Raw genomic sequence first — 25,466 nt, 5'->3', positions numbered from 1 at the left:
GGGAAAAATGGCTCACATAATGTTTTTTTACTAATACGCGCACTATGTGGTCTACAACCGAGTTGTATTTTAATTACCCAATATTGAACTTTGTGTTCTGTGGAAACTTTATTCTCTGCGGGAAAGTTCATTAGAGGAAAATTTGTTTTCGTGTTTATGGGATTAATTGCACTCAGTTACTATGGGAAAAATCTAAATAGAACGTTGAATATATTTGCGGCATGTGAACAGTAGGCATATATAGGATTCAAGAAAATATATGTAATTATATGTCGTCTAAATGAATTTGTTCTTTTTATTTCTGCCATTTTTAAGGTTATTAAAATCAGTTTATTGTCTGTCTTTCTTTTTCGGCGTTGGAAGGTGGAAAGGTTCAAAACCTACTGCTGACTCCTGCCAGTTATGTGAGACTTCTACTCACTAAAACCACCTCCTTCTCATTGCACTCTCCCCACAGAACTCCTATAAAGTATTGCGTCGTGGGGCTGGATCAACTTTTAACTGCGGTTCATTATAGTTCCAGGCATCCTTTGACTCCATCATGAACTCCACAATGTTTTCGGGTGTTAAACGCCTGTCTGCGACCGCTTCCATTCTTGTTCGGTGTGCAGTGAACCTGGGGCAATCAAATATGACATGCTCCGCATTCTCAGCCACGTTACCACATCTTGGGCAGCATGGTGATTTGTGGTGACCAAATCGATGTAAATAAGCATGATAACCTCCATGTCTACCTAAGAATTGTGTTAACTCGTAGATTAATTCCCTGCTTTCGTTCAAACCTTCTCCGAATATCCAGAATGATCCGGTATGTCCAATGACCAGTATGTGACTCGTCCCATCGCTTTTGCCACCCTTCGATGCCAGCTGCCGTCGAAAGGCGTTAGACTCAGCTGCATGCATTCATTCGTCAAGATGTCTATGGGGAGCATCCCTGCTAGTACATATGCTGCTTCTCCTGATGTTGTCCGATACGCACTGCATACCCGGAGTGCACTTAGCCGATACGCCATTCCTAATTTACGGCAGTTCACTTTGTTATTCAGAACAGTTGCCCAAACTGGAGCTGCGTAGAGTAGCACGGAGCTAACTACCCTAGAGAGCAGAAAACGTCGACTTTGTCTTGGCTCACCAATGTTCCGTAGTATCCTCAAGATCGTTGGAGCGATGGGAGACGCTTTAGTTGCGGCGTACTCAATGTGTCTTTTGAAGTTGAGTCTTCTGTCAATAATTACTCCCAAGTATTTGATCGATAGTTGGGAGTAAATTGTTTTTTTCGCCAACTTTGATTTTGACAGTTGTGTTCTTTCTTCTCTTGCTAATTAGAACTACTTGTGCTTGATGTCCAGCAAGTGAAAGGCCAGAATTTCTCAACCGCTTCATTTGCATAGATCTCGATCTCGTCTTGGTGCTTTGCAACCACTGTTATTCCGATATCATCGGCGAAGCCAATAGTTGTCACGTTGTCCAGTAGACGTAGCGTCAACATTCGATCATACATAACTAACCACAGCAAGGGACCCAGGACAGAACCCTGTGGTGCTCCGCAAGTTGTCGGGAATATTTTTAGCCCATCGTCTTCTCCCAAGGAAAAACTCAACCACAATGCGCACAATGTACTTCGGGGCCTGTATCTTGTCGAGTACCTCGATGATTTATTTTTTTCCATTTTGCACTATGGAACACTGTCTGTCTGTCTGTACATCTGTCTCTCCGCCTGCCTGTCTTTTTTTTCAGGAGGTGGAAATCTTGAAAAGACACTGGTCACCCTCGACTCACTCCCTGCCCCGCGGAACCATCATAAGGTATTACATCACGGGGCGGAGTCAGCTCATTCTAGCTTAGTCACCTTTCTTCTATACGCGGCGCACGCGACCGCGCTCTTCTCCTCTCTTCTGCCTTTCGCAGTTTGGTTTGGATAGATGCAATCATGGAGTTGACTGCATCCCAATTTTCTTGATGTGCTAGCATTTTCGCCACCAGATTTTCTGGTACCAGCACCTCTCCTAGAGTCTCCTCTAGTTTCCGGACAGTGGAAAAATACATGCTCTGGGTCCTCTGGAACGTCCATCGCAATTTGGACAATCGAGTGAGGTCTCCAATTTAAATCTGTGCAGGTATTGGCGATATCCTTCACGTGAGAAACTGGGTGAGATTATAATTAATCTCACCGTGTCGTCTCTCAAGTCACTCCTTGATGGAAGGAATGAGCCTGTGAGTCCACCGACATTTTCCCGAGCGTTCCCACCGCTTTTACCATCTATTTAGCGATCTTTCCCTCTCAGCGTTCTTGTCTGTAATAAGAAAGAGATTGGTTTCGCATTGTATATATTCGCTATCTCATCTGCCAAGACGACAATGGGCATCATTCCAGAGATGACGAATGCTGCATCATCTCAATCCGTCTGTCTGTCTGTCTGTCCGTCGCACACATTTTGCTTGGAGGCGGTTACAGTGATTGACACCAAATTTGGTAGAAAACTGGGAATTGTGAACGCTCACGCACACGGGGGGGGGGGGGGCGAAAGTGATCATTTCTTTAAGGGGGCCATTCTCAGAAACTACCCAAATACCTTCCATACTGATATCTGTACAAATAAAGTTAATAATAATAATACTATTATTTTTAGTAATTGGCTGCAAAACCCCCCTTAAATTCATGCGAACTTTCGCAACAATATAGGGTATAACATAGAGCATGATCCCCCCCAAGTTTGGTAGAAGTCGCACTATTACTAACAAAATTATCGCTTTTTTGCAAATTCAAGACTATCAATGTCAATATCATCCGAAAGTGGATATTCTCACATAATGTATGCATATATTACGGACTATTATAAGTATAAGTGCTTGATGTACTTTTTTCTACCCCGATACATTTTAGGCGAAGAAGCTATGCAGATTTTGTTTCCGTATTAATATATCTCGATGCCACCCAAACACGCAGCCAAATGGCGTTATGAACATGACACTTAGTATTTTCAAGCTGCACGAATTTCATGCTCGTTTATGCCAGCATAGAAGTGTTCATTATATGAAAATCAAAGCTATTTTCAAAATTTATCCTTCAATTTTAAGGAGTTATTGAACACGTGCTCAATGCCTTTCCCCATGCGCCTGTTGGTTATCATCTGATACTTCATTTCCATCTTTCTGATATTCACAAGGCCAGGAGCCTTTCCTTCAGCTACCATCAAATACGTCAAATTTTCACTTTAGTTTTTGTTCGTTTCTCATGCCTAAGAGTGGGCTTCGCCAAGGATATGCAGACAAAACGAAGAGCCCCCATGCCCGGGGAGGGGGGAAATCCTCATCAATATTCCAATCATAGACCGAAGGGGGAGACAAGATTTTGTTGGTTAAGTACTTTCCATACTGATGGCAAGCATTGCGATAAGTACCCCCAATATTTTTCGCGTGAACATTGATGAAGTTCTTGTGATAGATGGCGTCGCATTGTGCTCAAGGATATTGAAAGGGAGAACCTTCCGGAGCAGATGCTCTCGGTCAATCATTCGCTTATTAAACTTTTGAAATTGTAAATTATGTAAATCATTGATTTTAATTTTTTGCTTTTTGTGGGAATCAATTATTCTCTTGGAGAGGAAGCACAATCTTGGTCCTACGAAATGAGTTTGTGAAAGAAATCACTTAAAAGATTTCTCAATAAGGTTTTTTTGTGATTTGAGCTTTTGTGAACTGAATGAAACGAATTAGAATTATGTTTAGAAATGTGAAGGAGGGTACTTTCAGTGAAGCCTGAAATTCAATATTTACAGTCGTCTTTGTAGTGGTAAAATTTAAAACAAATTGCGAAAATACAGTAGCAACTCTCGTGGAGATATTCATTGAGACTTTTTTGGTTTACGTGTTGTAACTAGCCAGATTGTTTTGCATTACGCAGCAACTATAGAGGTATCACGTTGCTTAGTACCATCTATAAGATATTCTCCTCTATCTTGCTATAATATTCTACTTGCCTCCGTATGGACCACTGTCATAACTGTAGTTGGGCGCCATTTGTAATGGCAAAATGTGATTGCGATGATCAAAAGGACATCCTAAGTGACCGGAGACGACCAAAAAGTGAGAATTATCCCAAAAACCCAAAAAGATGGCCGAAACAAAGCACATCTGAGGGAACAGAGGCATCGTTTGAGGATGCAATCGGTTCTAGATCTTCCCTTTCTATCGTGGCATTCCGGGCCGGAGTCCGTGATTTTTCAACGTGTTGCGAGAAATAGAGCTTTATTAGAACCGATTCAATATCTGCCTGCTTGCTTGTCGGTCAAACCCGATTTATTTGGAAACGGCTGAAGCTATTGTCATGAAGTTGAGTGAGAATGTCTAATCATGTATGTAAGTCCATTTACATTCAACGAGTGGCATCATTTTGCACTGGGTCGAAAGGAGGTACCTCATACATGCGAAAGGGAGGTGTAAAATTTTTTTCATCACAGTATATAGTCATGCGGAGTATCAAAGGAAAGGAATGGAAAAGCGTGCATGGGAAATTTTTCACAAAAGTTAAATACAAAACCTTTATACCCAAAGCGTCCAGCTCCGGTACTCCGACTAGTTTTTTGTTTCAGTTCCGATTTACCCCGATAAAGATTCAATATTTGCAGACGTGCCTTCATGATCAATTTCACCGACTTCCTTTTGTTTTTAGGTTCTGGGATAGCACTCTCTTGGTCGTGTTCGGCCTCTTATATATGGTTGCCCTTCACCCCTTGATGGTGTATTGTGTGTCAACTACACCTATGCGCCTTCGTTCGCGGTTACCTGAAATGCGCTTCAGCTCCCCCCCGACTGCCCTAGATGCTCGCAATTATTCTCTACTGCCTTGCGCCAACAGCCCTTGGGCGACCCACTTGTCGGCCATCTCGGGAGATTAGATTCCACTGCATGGGATATATAGCCCATAATGCAATTGTCGCCCCTCCAAAATGCGTAACCTATCCACTGCCACTTTGGTCTTCCTATCACATCGCATACGAGTGCCAAGCCTGTGCGCTGACTAAGTTGTTCGTTTCAGATTGTGTCAGGCCGCCACGACGCAGACAGATATTGACGAAACTTTGTAACTTTGTAACTGCAGTGAAAACGAATCTAGCCCTGTTAATACATTGGGCAACATCTAGTTCGGAACCGCCGTCGGCAGAAACCACGCTTAGATATACAACTTGGTCGACGCTTTCGGTGTTCTACTCATTAAGGCAGATAGGGAGAGCGCAATGACCCGTCAGATTGTGAACCTTGGTTTTCTTGGTGTTTATCTTCAGTCCAACTCTACTTCTTTCTTTTGCCAAGTCCACGGCCATTTCCCAAGATTTACACCTGGTGAGAGAGCAAAGGGATGTCATCAGCGTAGTCATGGTGCTAGAAGAAGGGGGTCATCATTCATTGAATTCCTCCACGTTCTCCGGACAAGCAGCATGAGGAACGTAACCGATAAAAAGAAGAAATAATATTGATGACAAGATACAACCCCGGCGGATTCCGCTTTCCACCTCAAAATTCTGAAAGATTATACCTTAGTGCAGCACGTGATATTTTGCGCCATCATATGTCGCTCTGATAATAGCTATTAGTTTCTCCGGAATGCCACTCCCTCTCCATGTTGTCTAAAGCTTTCCTGAAATAGAGAAGAGCAGGTTCAGCGAAGATCTAAATTCCGCGCACTATTCCAAAATGATCCGTAGTGTGTCAATGCAGGGAGATTGAGAGCGAAAACCAGCCTGATGGTCAATGATGCTTTCGAGATGTTCTTCAATGCATTCCAAGATTATTTGAGCTATTATGATTTCTCTTCTGCTTGGAGGAATAGTCAGTATCTACATGTCACTGAGACTAGCCATTTTGTCCTGAAGAGGAGGACCCTCACCTGATGTAATTCGGTTAAGAACCCTAGTAAAGGTTTCTTCCACCTCTTCAGTTGGTCATCATCGTGGATGAGAAGTCAACCGTTGATATCCTTCAAAGAACCATCGAATGACTTGGGACAACATGCAAGCTCATTTGTGATGTCGTATACAGTTCTGAAATTATTGTGATCTACGCCATCTTCCGTTTCCCTGACAAGCGCAATAGCAAATTCTTTTCTGTTATAGCAAACACTACTATAAACTTCTCGGGATTTCGCTGGGTAACGGAGTTCGAGCTCGTCAGGCCCGCCATCACTTACTACGGTCAGTAATCTCTTCAAACCCTTCCGTTCATCGATTCGTTTCCCTGCCAGATTTATCCCAAGCAACTTATTTTACCGAAAAAAGAATCAGGAATATCTTCTTTACCTAGATATGGGTAATGGGTAACAAAATTGTCAATAGTGACGATGATCGCCTACCCTTCCTTAAATCTGTCTTGTCTTGTCCTTGTCCTTCTTTTTATGCTTCTGCTATGATTTCACTTGAATGAAGTGGAGAGCATTGATTATCGGTACAGACAATCTACATCTCTGATATGACATGTCAAAACTGCATACATATTTGTCGTTTGAAGACGTTCTTAACGAAAAACCGTGGACTTAAGAAAACAAGTCAGGAAACCGGAAGCTCGCCACTTCAGGTGGGAAAGGTTTTGTGCATTCCTTTTATAAATACATTTGAGGGTGCATTTGTCCGTACGTATGTAGCACGATATACATATATGCATATATTATGTGAAAATATCCACTTTCAAGTAGTATTGACATTCAAAGTGTTGAATTTGCACAGAAACGACAACTTGAACCTGTTATAACTTTGTTAGTATTCGTGCGATTTCCACCAAACTTGGTAGGATTATGCTCTATATCATAGCCTATATTACTGCAAGCGATTACTCAAAATTATGGTAATATACTATTATTGAATTTATTTGAAATGATATCGGTGTGGAGAGTATTTCGTAGCCTAGGCATCATATACGATTTTCAGATTTTTCGGTGGGGTAGTTTCTGAGAATAAGTCCGCTAAATGAATGATCATTTTCGCCTCCGTAAAAATGTCATAACTAATGCCGGCTTCGGAAAGTACTAACCGAAACCTTTCACTTGATATTCCACATGACTTTTTCATGATTGGAGACCCTCCTTCGCCTTAAGTACGACGTAAAAGGATGTAGCTCACTGTATACGTGAGCGTTCACAGTTCCCACTTTTCCACCAAATTTGGTGTCAAACACTATAATCGTCTCCCAGAAAAATACGAGCAACGAACAGACAGACGGACGGACACACAGTAAACCGATATTAATAAGGTTTTGTTTTGCAGGAAACCTTAATTAAGGCGAACTGAATGAACTGGTTATCAAGGCTGGGGGTTCTTATAACATTGACAACTCTATCCGAATTGGAATGAACAGACAAGGACGAACTGAAGGAAAGTAAAAACAAGTCGGGAAACCGGAAGCTGGGCGCTTCAGGTATGAAAGGTTTTGTTTACTTCTTCTGAGTGTAGAGAGAGAGAGCTATCCCATTTATATGTAGCCCGTTATGTATATGCATTTGGCATGTCTGACTACCCACTTTAGTGTGATATTGCAATAAATTTACACGGGAAAGTCAACTTTGAACTACTATAACTTTGTTAATAATAGTATGATTTTGATCAAACTTGTGGATAATATGCTTTATATTATATGTTATACAACTACCAACTTTTATAACTCTGGGATAAACTTAAGGGGGTTTTACTCAATTTAGATTAGATGTCGATATGGAGAGTATTTTGAGGCCTGGGCACCATTTAGAGGCATCTTCATTTTCAGATTTTTCGGTTGAGTAGTTTCTGAGAATGGGTCCGTTAAAGAATTCATGACTTCCCACATCTCCCACTCCCCGCCTTTTTAACAAATCTCAAGACTAAGACAGAGAAATACGCGAACTTTTATTTGATATCCCACATGACTACATTCGGTGGAAACATGTTTACACCCCCCTTTTGCATGTATGGGGATTCCCCCTAAATCTCAGCGTAGAAGGATATCACGCACTGCATGTCTGGGCGTTCACAGTTTCCACCTTCTCACCAAATTTCGTGTCAATCAGTATAGCCGCTTCTGAGAAAAGTGTCTGTGACAGACAGACAGACAGGCAGACGGACATACCTCCCTAGTATGTGCCCTAGATTATAGTGGGAGGTAATTTCGACATTGTTCCTCCAACATCCGGAAGCAATCTTCCCAATGATACCAATGAGCGCCGAAAACATACCTCCAGTAAACGCAGACGAAGTATTGGAAGTAGCGAAAAGGGTCCGGGATGTCGCAGCCCCCGGCATGGATCGAATCCCCAATAAGGCGCTGAAATTGGAAATGAGAATGGCACCAAGTATGTTTGCACGGGTATTTACAGACTGCCCTAAAGAAGGCTCCTTCCCCGCAGAGTGGAAAATACAAAAGCTTGTATTGATCCCGAAGGCAGGTAAACCGATAGGTGAACCAACATCCTATAGACCTATCTGTCTTCTGAATACAATAGGCAAGGTCCTCCAGCGGGTAATCTATAACCGGTTATATCCATTAATTGATAATGGAGGTTATTTATCGAATAGGCAGTTTGACTTCCGACAGGCTCGGTCAGCGGTTGATGCTACCAAGCTGGTTTTTGAACTAGCCAGAAAAGCCTTCTGCTCACTGGTGACTCTTCACATCAAAAACGCATTCAATTCTGCCAGATGGAACCATATCACCAAAGCGCTCGAAAATGGGGGGGTATCGTCGAAAATGTATATAATAACGGCAGGAATTCCGCAAGGGACTGTTCTGGGCCCTCTGCTATGGAACTTAATTATAATGGGGTTTTACGGCTTGCAGTAGCTAAACAAGCCATTGTCGTCGGATTCGCAGATGACGTTGGAGTGATCATAACATCCAATCACTTCGACGAAGTGCAGATATAAGCGAACGAGACTATACGGACTATGAAGTTCTGGTTTAAAGACCACGGGCTGGAGTTTGCCGAACACAAGACGGAGTTGGTGCTCTTTACAAAGCGGCAGAATCAGACAACTGTTGAAATTTGCATCGGGGCGCATGTTGTTAGCTCTCAGCTACTGTTGAAATACTTGGGAGTAACATTCGGCTCCAAGCTGAGCTTTAAACCCCACCTAAAGTTTACTGGGCAGAAAGCGGCGACAATTAGCTCAACACTGGCAAGGATGCTTCCAAATGTAGGTGGCCCGAAGCACAGTCGACGATTACTCTTATCGTGAGTCGCCAGCTCTGTACTTTTATACGCGGCACCAGTGTGGGCGTCGGCGATAAAAATCGGAGAAAATCGCAGACCGCTTCAAGCTGCATATCGATTAAGCGCTCTCCGAACATGTTGCGCCTACCGATCTTATGAGGCAGCATGCGTGATTGCGGGGATGATCCTGGTAGATATTCTAACCGATGAGGCAAGTCGTCAGTACGAAAATCAGGAAGCAAGCCTAAACAAGCAAAGTGAGCGTTTACGGACACTGGCTGCATGGCAAACAGCATGGGACCAGGCGGAGAATGGCCGGTGGATACACAGGCTTATCCCAGACATAAGCATGTGGACTATGCGAAACCACGGTGAGACGAGTTACGATCTGACTCAGTTCTTAGCCGGACACGGTGGATACAGGAGTTACCTTTATAGGTTCGGTCTAGATGAATCGCCCGATTGTCCTACGTGTGAAGGTACAGCCGAAAATGCAGAACACGTTTTCTTCGCCTGCCCCAGATTTAAAAGCTCAAGGAAAAAGCTTGAAATGGAGCTAAATACCCGTTCAATGGTGGAAAATCTGATAAGGTACATGGTGCAAGCAAATACAACATGGGACCCGGTAGTTGCAATTCTGAAACAGATCCACCAGCAACTAAAATCAGCAGAAGTATAGCGGAGACATAGAAGGGAAGCTACTGCAATTAACGCCACGCAAAGCGGTACCAGCTCGTTTAGAGTTAACAGCTAAGAACTGAACAGCCCCGCGAAGCAATACCGAAATGGTGGTTCCGCGGGGTGAGTGTGGAGAAAATATAGGAGGTTTTAGTCGGTAAGAGTCCGGCATGCGTATCCATGATGGATTTCCCAAGGCAAAAAAAAAGACAGACAGACATGGAACTGGTTTTAATAAGGTTTTGTTTTGCAAACAAACTTTAAAAAAAAAAGGAATAATACTTTTTATGTCCGGATAGCTGAGTGGTTAGAGCACAAGGCTGTCGTACGGAACGTCGCGGTTCAAATCTCGCTGGTGGCAGTGGGATTTGTATCGTGATTTGACCTCGGATACCAGTCGACTCAGCTGTGAATGAGTACCCGAGTCAAATCAGGGTAATAATCTCGGGCGAGCGTAATGCTGACCACATTACCTCCTACAGTGTTCTGTAGTGTACCGTTACGATCTTGAATGAAGTGCTCTAACACACTTCAAGGCCCTGATCCAATATGGATTGTTGTGCCAACGATTATTATTATTAATACTTTTAATATTAGAATTCAAGCAAAAATTATGAAAGGTATGCCTTTGTAAACGTACTCTACTAAAAAAAGTCATATTCCGCTCTACTTGGACATTTAAAAGGTATGGTAATCGAAAGGGCCTGTTCAGTTTGTTCTGGAGCGGCCAAGATGAGGTTTTTGATTAAATCCATTTTTCGCAGTTTGGCAGAATTCCCAAATATATACTAAACTCAAATATTGTTTCATCATTTGGAAATGGATGGATGGATGTTGTAAGAAACAACTTTTATATGCTGTGTTTATTCGTTCTTTGTCCTTGCAGATTCCAGTCGTCATTCTATACCCTGTTGAATATCCTGACAATAGTCTTTTTTGCTATAAATCTTCCGAACTCACGATGAAAACATATATTTTGTCAAAAATCTTTGCTGAAAAGCATCCATAAGCAGCAACTGGGCTGTTTAAGAGGATGGTGTGTAACTCAGAAAAGAAATATTACGTCTTTTTTGTTTCGAACACATTAATGGTATAAAGTCCATAAAAGTCGGATTCTCTTTTGAAATGGCGTTGTTTCGATTCTTGGTGATGTGTTTCCCTGTCCATATTAGTCCCATGTGGCTCTGATTTTCTGTTAGCATGATTTTGCTGTAATATTCCCTAATCTAAAATTTTGTAACTTTTCAATATCTTCCACGTGTCGTTTTCAAAAGGACATGAATTGCCTTTTTCTGGATTTCCCCCTCTCTTCAGTGAGCGATATTTCTCCATTTTTATTAAAAACCGCAAATATAAGAAATGATAAGATGATTTTCACTTCTTTATACTGCTTGGACTACTTTTCCTTACATAAGACTTTGATACCCTTTCCAATAGTTTTTGTTGATAATTCCGATCATTTATGATGTTAATATGAATTCACTTTTGCCAACCAGCTCTTTTGCTAATTACTTCAAATATGGTTTATATAAATTTTGAGTGGATCTAAAGAAGTATGAATGTCACGGTGAGGCAAAGAAGACAAGGGCAAGATTGCTGAGATTCAGCTGCAAATGTCAAAGTGTCGCTCGGGGTCTTATGAAAATTTCCGTATATTCCATATATCATATCAAATTTCCCTGATGTTAATCAATTTTAGAAAAAAGTATATAATTTTTCGAATCGCTTAGCTCCACCATAAACGTAAGAAGCTGGGGTGACTTTTTTTGACAGCCCTTTTTGATGAATACTTGAACATTTTTTCACCTATTGAAATTTTCGATAAAAGTCTTCGTTCCCTGTCGTCGCCTAAACAGTTTTAAGTTGATGACAGATTTCCCAATTTTTAAGGATCCTAATCAGAATCAAATTCTCTTCAGTTGAATTAAGTGAAATCCAATTAATTCAGTAGCACGAACTGCTCCCCCAAAAAAAGAAAGGAAAAATATGTGAAAGTTTTAATTAAGTTAGCAGGTTTTACAGAGTCGGTAGATTATCTCTTCGGAATTTTTGGGGACTTTTGTGGGGTTTCTAATTTTTCGTTTTTGTTTTATTATCATGAATTGTAAAACTTATTTAGGGTAGCTGAAAGCAAAGTTTTGGGATTGTTTGGAATGAGTGAAAGAAGTTGGGAGAAAAAAATTGAATATGGTCTCCCACCATAAATTTACAAGCAATTACTTTCGGTTTTGAGTTTTTTTGTTTTGGCCTGTTTTTTGTTCTACCCCTCCGTTTTGCATTAAGTGATTGCGCAACCATTGGAATTTCTTGTTCACAACCTGGCTGGCTTTCTCAGCTATTCTTTACTTAGGCTTCAAAACCATTCACCAGATATGCCTGGGATACACTGTATGGTGAGTTCATTATATAATTTAACTTTTAACTAACATTTTCTAGCTATACACACGTGTTTTCTTTATCATATGATTGAGATTTAGTGGTAAGTAGAAACTAGGCTCTTCAGACATGAGATGGTTTGTGACTTTCTTACTTATGGAACTTTAAGTATTTATTTATTTTATAAGTTGTTAGAAATTCAAATAAGTTCATTCTGAAGGGAGCTGTTTCAGGAGTAGCCTATATAAATAATTTTCGTTCCTATTTGTTTCCATTGCGGAAGTTTACCGTTATTTAACAGCCATAATAGTACCTAGAGGTACATACGAATTATATTGTCGGAATCCCTTGACGGGAAGGAATAAAATAAGTGGCCTGATTGCGTTTGCTATCCCTTCAATAATATACCTTTTCCGAACATTTGCTTTGGACGAAAACCGATCTGGGAAATGTTTAGCGCCGGATACATACTACTATATCCAAATTCTGAAAGCATCATCTAAATTCTGCTGTGGAGCGAATGAGCCTGCTTATAGGTGGCGTCAAGTCCCTTGAATGGTCGTTTTTAGGACAAATGGCGAACAGATTCCACCTTACTTGAAGGATCGATTTTTCAATCCTCTGAGTGGAGTGAAGTCATACTAAGAGGTCATGGACGCAAGAATGAAGACTACCGCTAGGCACTCTCCTTTGTCGTGGGAGCTGGCTTCGGTTGTCCTTATATTCTCAGTAACAAGCATTTCATTTTAATTCGTCAATGCTTCACATGCTGAAGAACACCATTCTATAAACATGCTCAATGTTGCGGGGCCTGCTGGGCGGATTTTCGCGATAACCTACCATCAGCCACCGCCACCAAACCCTCTCTATTCCTTTTAAACAGGTAGGATCGTCTAAACGTAATTGCCTGACACTTCGTGCTAATGTTAGGTAAAATTCGCCACCAGCCAACATTTTAACAACTCAACAACAATGGTATTAAGGGGAATTTAAAGAATTATTGTGCTGCGTTGATGATTATAGTGTGCTTAAAAACTAGAATATGTCGATGAATCTTACGAACCACAGAGATGTTAGCATCTAAATTTTTTTACTCCTGATAAGTTCGCCCAATGGTGGTCCTAAGCAAAGCCGTCGACTTCTTATCTCGAGAGTTGTCAGCTCAATCTTGCTTTATGCAGCTCCAGTCTAGACATCGGCACTAAAGCTAGAAGCCAATAAGAGGAAAATCGCAGCCCATATTGATTGAGTGCATTGCGAATGTTGTGGGATGATTTAACTAAAGGACGCTGGACTTATAGGATTATTCCGGACGTCTCAAAATTGATCACTCGAAGGCACGGTGAAGTTAACTACAACCTAACTCAATTCTTAAGCGAGCATGGAAGGTACTGTGCATACTTTTATCGTGAGTGACTACACCCCTTATTACTCGATAAGGAGATGATTCCGGAGTATGCGGCGCATGTTGTTTTTAACTGCCCGAAGTTCGCCCCACACAGAGCGGAGGCGGAAATTGACGCCGGGGCGCGGATGTCACCCGAGAATATCGTAGATGAAATATTAGCTTCTGAAAAAACTGGCAGGGGGGTGGAAGAATTCATGAAGCCGACCCACAATCAGTTAAAGAAGGAGTTCGTAATGCCAAAACACAGTCCCACGGGGTAAGCAAAGGAGAAGGAGGTGTTTTCTGTGAGTAAAAGTCGCATACAACCGTATGCAGCCAGCGGTAGGTTTTGAACATTTCCGCCTTCCAACGCAAAAAAAAAGATATGCAAGGTATTGCAAGGACTTGTGTATTTCTTATATAAAAGCATTTGGTGGTGCGCCATTTCTCCCTCGCTGAATTCGGCGGTTATTTTGAGGCGCATAAATCACATATAAAATGTGATCAGGAATGACATTTTTGCCGACTGTTTTGACCTTACTCGACACCAAGCAGGAAGTTTTTAAAACAAATGCATCCACGTACACTAACGCCATGACACAAATGTTGGGATCTTGACTGCCCAAAGGACACCATCTTTTTGCCCCAATAACCTCCTATGTATGGTCTTCTTGGCTCAAGCAAAAAGTGGAACTGAAAATGTGTCAATATTCGTCACTAAAAATTCTACCATTCAGAATATTATTGAAATTCTGGAAGTCAGCTAATATTTACATCTACAGTTTCTAAGCTTCACCTAGTGAGGCGAAGGCACCACGTGAAAAGATTTAATAAATATTGGTATTGGATGGAAAGGCTTGCAGCCATCAAATCACATCGGTGATTTTCCCGTTTGGACAGTGAAATGTAGTCGATCTACAGTCACATGTTCAGCCCAAAATTCGCAAACACTGGAAATACATTGTACTTACAAGGGAACAATTTGCACTTAATTCTTAAAAAGATTGAGCTTTCACGTATGTTATGCTATGAGGTCTTGTTATCCTAGGGCTACAAATAATAATGGTAATGAATATTCTCGGACAAAAAAACTCTGTCAACGCCCCATAGTGATAGCGGGGAGGAGAGGCTTTGAGGAAGATTAAGGGGGTCATCCCGTGTGTCGGACCCAAGGAATCAAATTTTGTTTGCATCATTTGTATCTAGATATAGTGTAGAATGTATGGGCGAAGTGATTTTTTGATATTCGGAGTCGTTCGAAAATTATAGCGTTAAACCCACATGCCAGATTTATGTCGATCGCCATAATAAAACTCCATGTGTCCTGCCCATGAGTTTCTTGAAGAAACCTAAGGTTTATGGACTAGGTATAGAAAATTAATGGTCAGTTAAGATTTTATGGCTAAAAATCGCATTTTACTTTTTAAATGCGTTTTTCTCGAAACTGCATGTTGAAAATCCGCTGCCACCATAGCCCAAAATCTATCAAACGAAATACTTTGAAATTTTCACGACTTATTCAGAATATATTTCTACGGTCGGCAAACTAGGATAATTGTGATTCATTCATTAGTTTTTTTTAATCATTAAAGAAGCCTTAAAAAAACACCAAAATTCACGAAAAAAAGTTTAACAGGGCACCAAAAATTGATCTATCAATGTTTTCCGATAATCCTGGTTTGCATACTGTAGTTAAGTCTGTACGTTAAAATATCGTTTACTTTTTTCTTTAACATGATCGCAGCGCCCTATCTAATCTAATCTAAAAAAAGCAAAAAAAACGGCCCTCACACGGGGTGATCCTCTTAAGGGGGTCAGCCCGTGTGTGGGATTCGCGGAATCGAATTTTTTTTTGGCATCAATTGTATCTAGATATAGTGTAGAATATATGGGCAAAGTGACTTTTTGATATTCGGAGTCGTTCGGAAATTGTAGTATTAAACACGTGATAAGTCACATGCCAGATTTATATCGATCGCGTAATAAAGCTGATATTTATTGATCCGAATGATGTTCGAATGACTTCGTTAAAGGGACAAAATTTGAAACCAAGGCTGTACTTGTGTTTCTTCAAAAAAACTAAGGTTTATGGATAAGGTATAGCATATAAATGGTCAGTTAACGTTTTATGTCTAAAAATCGCATTCTACTTTTTAAATGCGTTTTTCTCGAAACCGCATGTTGAAAATCGGCTGCCACCATAGCCCAAAATCTATTCAACCAAATTCTCTGATATTTTCGGGACTTATTCAGAACATATTTCTACGGTCCGCAAATGAAAATAATCGCGATTCGTCCAGTAGTTTTTGTTTATTCATTGAAGAAGCCTTGAAAAAACACTAAAATTCGCAAAAAAAAGTTTAACACGGCGCCGAAAATTTAGTTTTTAATATTTTTTAATAATCCTAGTTTGCGGACTGTAGTTAAGTCTTGACGTCAAAATTCCGTTTACTTTTTTTCTTTAAGGTGACCACAGCGCCCTCTAGCGTGGCAGCAGAAAAACACCTTTTTTTGGAGATGGGTGAATAGATTGCCCTGTATTTCAATAACGAACTATGCGATCGGGGTGGAAAAATTACTATGCACGCTCAAGATATTAGTTAATCTATGGTGAAAAATTTGTATTTGTATCTTTATCCAATTCTTCACAACAAATTTCTAAAAAAGCCAAAAAAACGGCCTTTACACGGGACGACCCCCTTAAGTTGCATCCAAAAACCTGTAAAGTAATGCATATAATTATGATATAAAGTTGAATTTGAAAGTAGATGAGAGCAAATGTTCTCATACTCTGAATTGAAAAACTTTTTAGGCGTTGCCTTAGATGACTATTGTAACAACAATCTAGAATCAGTCAGACTGATAATGTAAACGACTGATACTGGTTCGTTTATGGTAGATTAAGATTGACGGAAAACTGATCGTGAAAAGCGGCTCTAGCAGTACAAGTTAAACCTTTTAGCAAGCTGTTGACAAATGACTGACGTGGAGAAAGTTTTCGCCCGTTACTAGTACCTAATTTTCAAACTCTAGATCAAATTTTAAAGGGTTTACCGAAGTGAGAATTGCTACTGTTTTATAAAAAATTCTTTTGTCCACATACTCACAAATATATGTCATTGAGTATTCGTGAAATTTATGAAAGAGAACATACTGTACTGGTTTCGAAGAAACTTTTCTATTGAAAATGTCGAGCTAAAAGACAAGTATAAAAAAGTATACCTTAATATCTTTATTTAATTTTGCAGGTCCATACATGAAATCTGAATCTGGCTTTTAATTTCTGCGAAGGTGTCTACTTAAGGCGATAATTTTATTCACAGACAGGGTAAGTACCTCTATCAATATGCATTACAAACATATAGCTGTCAAATTTTACATACCTGCATTTTATGTCAAATTATTTTTTGATACATTTAAAAAATTTAAAAGAAATCAGGGTATTTTTACTTGTATTCACCTATATCGCAAGTGCTAGTATTATAAATAGCTGTAATAACCCGTGTGGTTTTCATCTCTTTAAATTCTACCTGAACTTTTCATTTCTGTGAGGTATTCATTTTCTTAATCCCTAATTTGAATGAAATTAAATTTCGTTATATTCCGAAGGTTGGTGTCACATCTCATTCTTCATTGAGTTGTTTATGACAGAGAAGCTCCAATGGGATTGTTTTAATTTAAGAAGCTTTTCTAGTCCAAATAACTTCTAATTAAGTTAATACCCTCTGTTTAGTTACCCTGGTGTACTTCGACCCCAACGTGACTTAATGAACACGTCCGTCCATCTATGAAACTTGAACAGTGTCACAATACCATTTACCGAATGTGATGACACAAATTCGTGCGTTGAATAAAAGAGTCCTCCTGAATTTCAGCATTGAAAATTTATGATTATATTCAACCTGTTTCTGATTTATGATGCTGTAATAAAATATTTTCCACTGTTGTCGTGAATTGGGTGAAAAGCTCTTAAGTTTTTTTTCCCGCTCCGTACATGGGAACGGATTATATTTGATGGTTTCCGAGAACCAGGAGGGATATACTTGGGGATATGAAGCGCTATAACTTTCATTGGAGTTGGAAAGATAAAATATGTAAACAAAGGCTCTGAATGGTTGGTTGCTTTTGACGTGGGGAAAGAAAGATAAAACAGGAGACAAGAACCCATCAAATTTGATACTCACAGGTATGAAGAGCGGCCTAAAATCGATTGATATTTCTCCTGATCTTATGAAAATCTCTCTGAAAATCATTATTATCATACGTAAATCTGAGCTTTGCTTCCTCTTTTGAATACGTGTATACACATATATTTTTACAAGTTCTGCTAATGGAATCATCAATTCTGTTTCCACGCACACAGCGCAAATCCTATCCAATTTCAACTTTTGCATGCTCCTTTGTAGCTTACAGCTTCCCATCCATTTAAAGCCGTAAACTTTTCGTCAATTGAAAAGCAAACCATAAAAAATATTCGTGCCTTTGTAACTTAACCTGGGGCTGAATTCTATTCCGTAAAGTTTAAACAGTAAAAGGCGAAAAATACCACAAAGGAAGCTGCTTCAAATATGTTGCTACCGGAAAATTTCATTCATGGACCGGAAAATATTTTCAAAGTGCTTCCAGGTGATAGTATATTCGCAAATATATAAACATTTGAACAACGTAGAAAATATCAACATATCCGTGGGGAGGGTTACACCGAAATCAAAGAGGACGAAAGCAGGAATAAGTTATACATTTCAAAGAAAATGGAACATCATTTTTGATTTATTGTAACGTTATCGTCGACATGTGGCCTGTCTCATGCAGAATTCATGCATTTAACTAAACTAAAATGAGTTTGGGAACAGAGAAGGTCCTTTTCAAGCATGAGTACTTACATTTTAGTCTTTATAGTAATAAGGAAATAGTTCAGATTTCCTTTTTACATTTTTCCATTTCCTTTTGGAAAGCTAACTTCGATATCTCCTTCTTTTATAAGAAATATGCGCGAAAATGTTATTTTTGAAGTTTTGTAGAAATTTGCTTCGAAGACCAGTTTGCTGTTTAACACGAAATTTATCTAGAGTATCTTGCCTGCAGTCAGTGCCATAAATGGAGGGAATAAACACAAATGTAGAATTAAAACTTATAAATATGTTATTTTAAGAAAAGGTTCTTTGAAAAAAAATCGGATCGTTCATAGACACAGCGGTAAACCTTCAGTTGATTTTTCCGGACATATTAGCGTATCTAAAAGGAGAGTGACTTGTCTAGTCTATTGAAAAATCATTATGCATTCTTCCAAATTTATTTACAAAGACACCGCGTATAGCGCTGGAAAGCGAAGAGTTGGGACCCAACACTGTGACTCAGTGAATTTTTTAATCGGATTATTCAGGAAGGAAGAACACCATCTGACTGGCAAGAAAGTACCACTGTTGCAATATGGGAAAAGAAAGGTAATCCAGCAGAATGTTCAAATTACTGTCCGAATCGGTTACTTTCCCATACCATGAATATTTTTAATATATTTTTGACAACCGTATTCGCAAAATCGTTGAAATAACCGTGAATCGCGCCGGATTTGTCAAAAACTGCGGAACTACCGACGCAATACATGCTGCGCGGTTACTCATGGGGAAACACCGTGAGAAGCATCGCCCTCTTCACATTGCTTTTCTGGACCTAGGGAAAGCGTTTGACAGTGCGCCACACGAACTCATCTAGTATGCTTTACGACAACACTTATGGCCACTTGTGCGCTGGGTTCAATTGCTCCACCACGATCCGAAAACTAAAGTTCGAAGTACGGCGGGTGTATCAAAACCGCCTCAGGCAACACAGATTGAATCTAAACAAAACTGAATTTTTGACGACCGATCCCCATGAAACAGGCACAATCACTGTCAGCGGCAGTGATCTGCCCAGGACTGCGCGATTTAAATACCTCGGGTCAACGCTATCAGCCAATGGAGAACTGCGTTATGAAATTGCTTTACGCATTAACGCAACCTGGATGAAGTGGCGTTCCCCAACTGGTGTTCTTTGTGATCGACGTATCATCGAACATCTTAAATCTAAAATTTACCGCAATGTCGTTCGTCCTGTCGCTCTCTATGGTTCTGAGTGTTGGCCAACTATAAAAGACAATGAATGACGTCTTGCGGTAATGGAGACAAAGATGTAACGTTGGACTAGTAGCGTCGCACGTTTTGATCACTTCTGAAATGAGGATATCCGCGATCGTTACGGGGTTGCACGGATCGTGGAAAAGTTGCGAGAGAGGCCTCTTCGCTGGTATGGCCATGTAATTCGTGCTAACGAGAATTCACTTGCCAATATTGGTCTGAACATCGAAGTCGATGGTAAACAACCAAAAGGTAAACCGAAACAACGGTGGCTTGATACGCTGGATGAGGATCTAAAACCCTCAAGATTGCACCCAGATCAGGCATTCGATAGACACAAATGGCGAAATCGATCACGACGAGCCGACCCCGCTTGTGAACAGGACAAAGGCTGAAGAAAAAGAAGAAAACGCGCTATTGAATATTCTGTGCCTCTTAATTTCATTATTGGATATTAAGTCCAACCCCACCATACACACGTACAACATGATTAGATAATTAAGGTGCAAATATTCGCTATCCACATTTCAATGCAAAAAAAATCGTATTCGCAACTGGAAATGCAGGTATTCACCCAACAGAATTCGTATTCGTATTCGTAAATACGAATACGTTTGTGTACACTTTCAGACGTAAGGATACAGCCTTATTCGTATTCATTTGTGTCAATACTAAAATATTCACTTTTCCGAATACGAATATATTTGTGAAAATTAACGTACGAATTTATTCGTATTCGTATTTATGAATACAAATATGCCCAACACTCGCCTTCAAAAGACACGTATAGAAATTTGACAGCTTTAGGACTATCAGTTTGTGGGATAGAGATTCTGAATGAAACAACTTTTGTTAGTTTGAAGAAAATGGATAAAAGGGAATCTGGTGTGTTAATAAAGTATTGCTTTATGCTAGTGTTGAAGCTAAGGTTTCGCATGATAAACATTATTCGGACTTTGTACCAGGAAAGTTCACCGTCGAGAAATGGTTTGCTAAAGTTAAGGGCTGCGAAATGAGCATCAAAGACAATGCATGCAGTGGACGCCTCAAAGAGATTGTTACCGACGAAAACATCAAAAGAGACTGAGAAATAATTTTGGATTTTTGTTTGAGGATTGGGGAGTCCTAAGTCTGCATCCACTTGATGTCGGACTGGACCAAATGGAGACCAACTTGTTCCGACTCTTTATCGTCCACGTTCAAGTTCAAAAACTGAAAGAGAGACGAAGACGGCTACGGTTTCGTATTAAGGCAGAGGCAAGTCATCAGACCGTGCGTCACCTCTGCCCTGGGGGCAGCGTGACCGAAGCCGCTCGCAGATGTTATACGCTCCCTTTTATAATTCGCAAAACACACACACATTATATTCAACGTAAATCCGCCCGCTCCCCAATCCACAAACAAAAATTGTCTAGCTCCGACCAGGCTTTGGTCCGAACTGTTTGTTTACGAACTTTTCAGCCCAACTGTAAGGTGGTGGTCATTAGTACGTACTTAGCATTTAGTAGCTTAGCAGCCAGGCGACGTGCCATTGCTGATGATTTCATGCAATGTTTTTCAACTCTTTCCAGCATTTTCTGAGAAGTTTAAACTCTATCTTTAGTGTTCTACGTGAACTATCTTGCGGAGCGTGCTCTAATGAACACTAACGTGGGTATCTGGACTGTAAGCGTCATAACTCAAGGCTCCAGCTATACGATACAGACAGGTGTTATCAAAGGATTGGTGCATTTGAGCGACATAACGGTAACTTTCAAAGTGCTACTCTCATATAGCACCTGCGCTTATTTATTTATTTTATTCAAATGTACAATAAAAAGACAAATTAGGTGAAAATAATGTCCGCGCATATACAAGATAGGCAAAAGTAATCACTCGATGTTCTCTTGCTGTAATGTTGTTTTTAATAACAAGCTTTGGTTGGTTGGTTGTTTACATAAACCACTAAAATTTATTCCATCAGCCAAGTGGATGCCGCCAGAGCTGATGACCATACGGGCCCGTTTTATGGCATTTTCCACCACCCTTCCCAGAACTACGGGCGACAAGTTATCGCGTTCCTTTCAAATATTCCCCTTAAGGGCTTCAAGAGTCTGAGGTTTGTTGACGTAATCCCGCGACTTCAAAAAACCTCGTAAAGTGAGGTCTGGAATGGTTAAATTGGATGATCAGCCCGCCAGTACAAATCACAAAAACGAGAGATCAAGTGACCCGGAAACGCTTTCTTCAGAATATCGGTTGTGGCTCAAACAGTCTACGCCGTTGACCAGTCTCCAATTCACTCAACTCCCCCGTCCCAATTCACCCAACTGAGGAAGAAAAGATTCGGTAATCATGGTTCTGTAGCGCGTGCCGTCGTCACTCGTCGTTTGGCCGCGGCTTTCTCAAAGACAAATGGCCTGATGACTCCTCCAGTGGAAACACCACTCCAAGTAGTAACTATAAGCGACTGGAATGGCCCTTCATGGGTGATACATGGATTTTCGTTCCTCCAGAAACGATTATTTTGTTGATACACGTAACCGCTACAATGGAAATGAGCCTCATCGCTCCTGATAATTTTCGATGAAAAATCATCCTTTTCTTCGTTGAGATTCCGGATGGCTCGATTGTAAATTAGACGCGTTTGGTGGTCAACAGCTGATAGTAAAGGAACATTTTCAAATAGTCTACAAAAATTTTGGGGGCAAATCGTCTGGTCGATGTTCCGGGCTCCTCTTCGACATTTTGGGTAACAGCAGCGATATTCCCAGCAGAACAGCTGCTCCCGGACCAGCCTTAGGAACATCTCGTGTTGTTCGAGTCCTTCAAGGCGAGTGGCCAAACGCCGCAGTGTTTTTCTAGTTGGTGGTCAGGAAATCTGCGACAAAATTCACGCTGCGCCAACAGAACCGACGAATTGTTACGCAAAAAAATGAACACAATTAGTCCGCATTCTTGCAGAGTAAACCGATTTATACTTGTCGATTTATATTCTGCGATTGTTTACTTCACAAATATTAAAACCAAGTTGACAATTTTCCTTAGCGTTAAATACCTTAACGACACTCCGGAGAACATTGAAAATCACTGGACATTCAGTAATAATTTCAGTGGACCATCTCGAAGTACCCTGCATCGTAAATCCTCCTGTGATCCGTAGAGTAGACAAAGTAAAGCAACTGTTCAACGGTTTTTGTAATCTGAGATCTGTGGAACGAAGAGACTAAAATAATTCTGAAATACGTCAAAGAACACTTGGAGGTGTTGATCTAGAAGGAGCCGGTTCTTGACATACTTTGTTAAAAATAAATGAAGACAACCCATCACTATTGCCATTGGAATTCCGCCTCACTTGCGATTCGTTCACTTCTAGAGATCATCAAATGATGTTTCTTTTCTAGGACAATGTCAGCACCGTCCTTCTTGTTGAAAGCCAGAAAATTACCCTTAAATCTCTTCACTTCGGTCACGCTGGTCCCAGGGCAGTGGTTATGCAGGGTCTGATGAGATGCCTCTGCTCTGGACGAAACCGTAAGTCCCTTCTTGTTGACAGCCAGAAAACTACCCTCAAATCTCTTCACTTCGGTCACGCTGGTCCCAGGGCAGTGGTTATGCAGGGTCTGATGAGATGCCTCTGCTCTGGACGAAACCGTAAGTCCCTTCTTGTTGACAGCCAGAAAACTACCCTCAAATCTCTTCACTTCGGTCACGCTGCTCCCAAGGCAGTGGTTATGCAGGGTCTAATGAGATGCCCCTGCCCTGGACGAAACCGTAAGTCCCTTCTTTTTGACAGCCAGAAAACTACCCTCAAATCTCTTCACTTCGGTCACGCTGGTCCCTGGGCAGCGGTTATGCAGGGTCTGATGAGAAGCCTCTACCCTAGACGAAACCGTAAGTCGTCGAATATTTTTATTTTTTTTGCAAATTTGCGTAGGCCAGAAACAGTGGGAGAAAGTTTCTTTGCAATTGCTCTGGTGTGCCTTCAAGTGGATGTTGCAGTTAGCATTTCTCATTTCCTAAACAATAATTGAAAGTGATTGTCAATTTTAATGAACGGTTTACCTATGTTAGCACAGATAGAACATTGAAGCGGGACAATCTTGGTCTGGTGTGAGACTCCAGTGGCAAAAACAGATTTAGCACTGCCACTACATCGGGCGACATCAATTTCAGGGTCACCTTTGGTAGAAGCAATGTACACACAAATAAAAATTGATAGTCGCTCTCGATACACTGCCTGTTAATGGAAACACCAGAGATCAGGTAACATTTGGCATAGTAGAATAATCCCAACTATACTTTATTTATCTCATTCCCTGATCTCAGCATTTTATTTTTGTTTTATTAAGGATAGTGCAAAGTACCTTGCCCCAATCGCTCCTCCCTGGGCTTGGGACCAGCATGCTGTGCAAGTAGCATGGATAAGGATATGAATTCTATAAAGCTAAATGGGAACAACAACAAATGACCTCTGCAGCTAGAACCCTGCCATTATTTGGCTCTGGTAATTTATCAGCGTCGTCTACACCCCCTAGAGTATGATTCACTGACTAACTGGAAACAATGCCGAAGCGAACTTGCTACTGAGAGTTTGCAGCATTATCTTTGACTTTTGCCTGTCTGTCGAAAAGTATCATACTTATGTACTACGAGGCGCATCCAGAAAGTAAATGGACACAATTTGTGTAGGCTTCAAAATAATTTAGAAAAAAATACATGCTTATATTTGCACATATATATGTAAGTTATTTTTCAATTCTGCCGCCGTTTATTTTGATGGAGGTGTTGATTCCGTGGTAAATTTTTTCCCGCCAGCTTCTATACTCACTTCTCCACCTCGCGTTTACGTCTTCATTGTATGTGTACTTTGGCGGAGGTGAACAGATGATAATCTGAATGAACCAAGTTAAGGGAAGGCGCATTGACAGCCTTTAGATAAGCCAGATATTCATACAAAATGTTGGAGTTATGGCCCCAAAGCACAACATCAACATCAACGGCGCAACAAGCGGTACCCAGTCTAGGTCTGTGTTAGTAAAGAACTCCAGACAACCCGGTTTGCGCCGAAGTCCGCGAATTTCATATCTGACTGTAAGGTATCCTGGCCTAAGCCGCTTTTTAGTAAGGCCTACCACGTCTTCTTTCCTTAATAGATACTGCTCTTGTAAACTCACCGGGTTAGAACATTATTTACCAGACGGATTAAATGGCCCGCCCAGCACAACTTCTTCAGCCGAATTTCACCCACTATCAACTAATCGAAGGAAAACACGGCGTTGCTGCAGAGAGGGGAAATTGAGGGTGCGTAGTCGTGACAGATAGTCAACACATGGAAGGTTCTTTTTATAAAAGAGGGTACAAACGAGGAACGTAGGATAAAACCAGACATTTTGAAAGCTCTATTGATGAGGCCAACGAAGTGGGAATTGAAACGAAGTTTATCGTCGGATATTACACCCGGGTCTTGGAAGGCGGTCAGTAGTAAAAGAGTTGTTCACTGAGAGAATAGGAAAAGGATGTTGGGGAGGGTCTAAGCGAATTGCACATCCAGTGACGTTTGCTGACATTCGGTGTAAACTTGTTGACCGAACACCAACGGATTAAATTATGAAGTTGGGAGTGTAAGAGAGCACAGTCCAGCAGAGATGACACAGAGGAAAATCATTTAAGGTCGTCTACGTAAAGCAAACACGGGCAGGTGAGGATGGAGGTGAGGTCATTGATAAAAAATAGGAAGAGTAGGGGGCCAAGCATAGAT

At 40.7% G+C, this 25,466-nt stretch overlaps 1 protein-coding gene across 2 annotated transcripts in view; it reads left to right on the top strand.

The window, feature by feature from the left end:
- Positions 1-25,466, top strand: part of LOC119657870 (sex peptide receptor) — a 490,494-nt gene that overhangs the window by 40,305 nt on the left and 424,723 nt on the right. For both annotated transcript variants that reach the window (XM_038064997.1, XM_038064996.1), the window contains exon 2: positions 16,862-16,941. The gene's annotated coding sequence lies outside the window, so the exon portion shown is untranslated. The remainder of the gene's footprint in view (positions 1-16,861; positions 16,942-25,466) is intronic.

The sequence above is a fragment of the Hermetia illucens genome, chromosome 5 (genome assembly GCF_905115235.1).
Source record: "Hermetia illucens chromosome 5, iHerIll2.2.curated.20191125, whole genome shotgun sequence".
NCBI lineage: Eukaryota > Metazoa > Arthropoda > Insecta > Diptera > Stratiomyidae > Hermetia > Hermetia illucens.
Note: the sequence above shows the minus strand (reverse complement) of the source record. Positions and strands in the feature narration are given on the sequence as shown.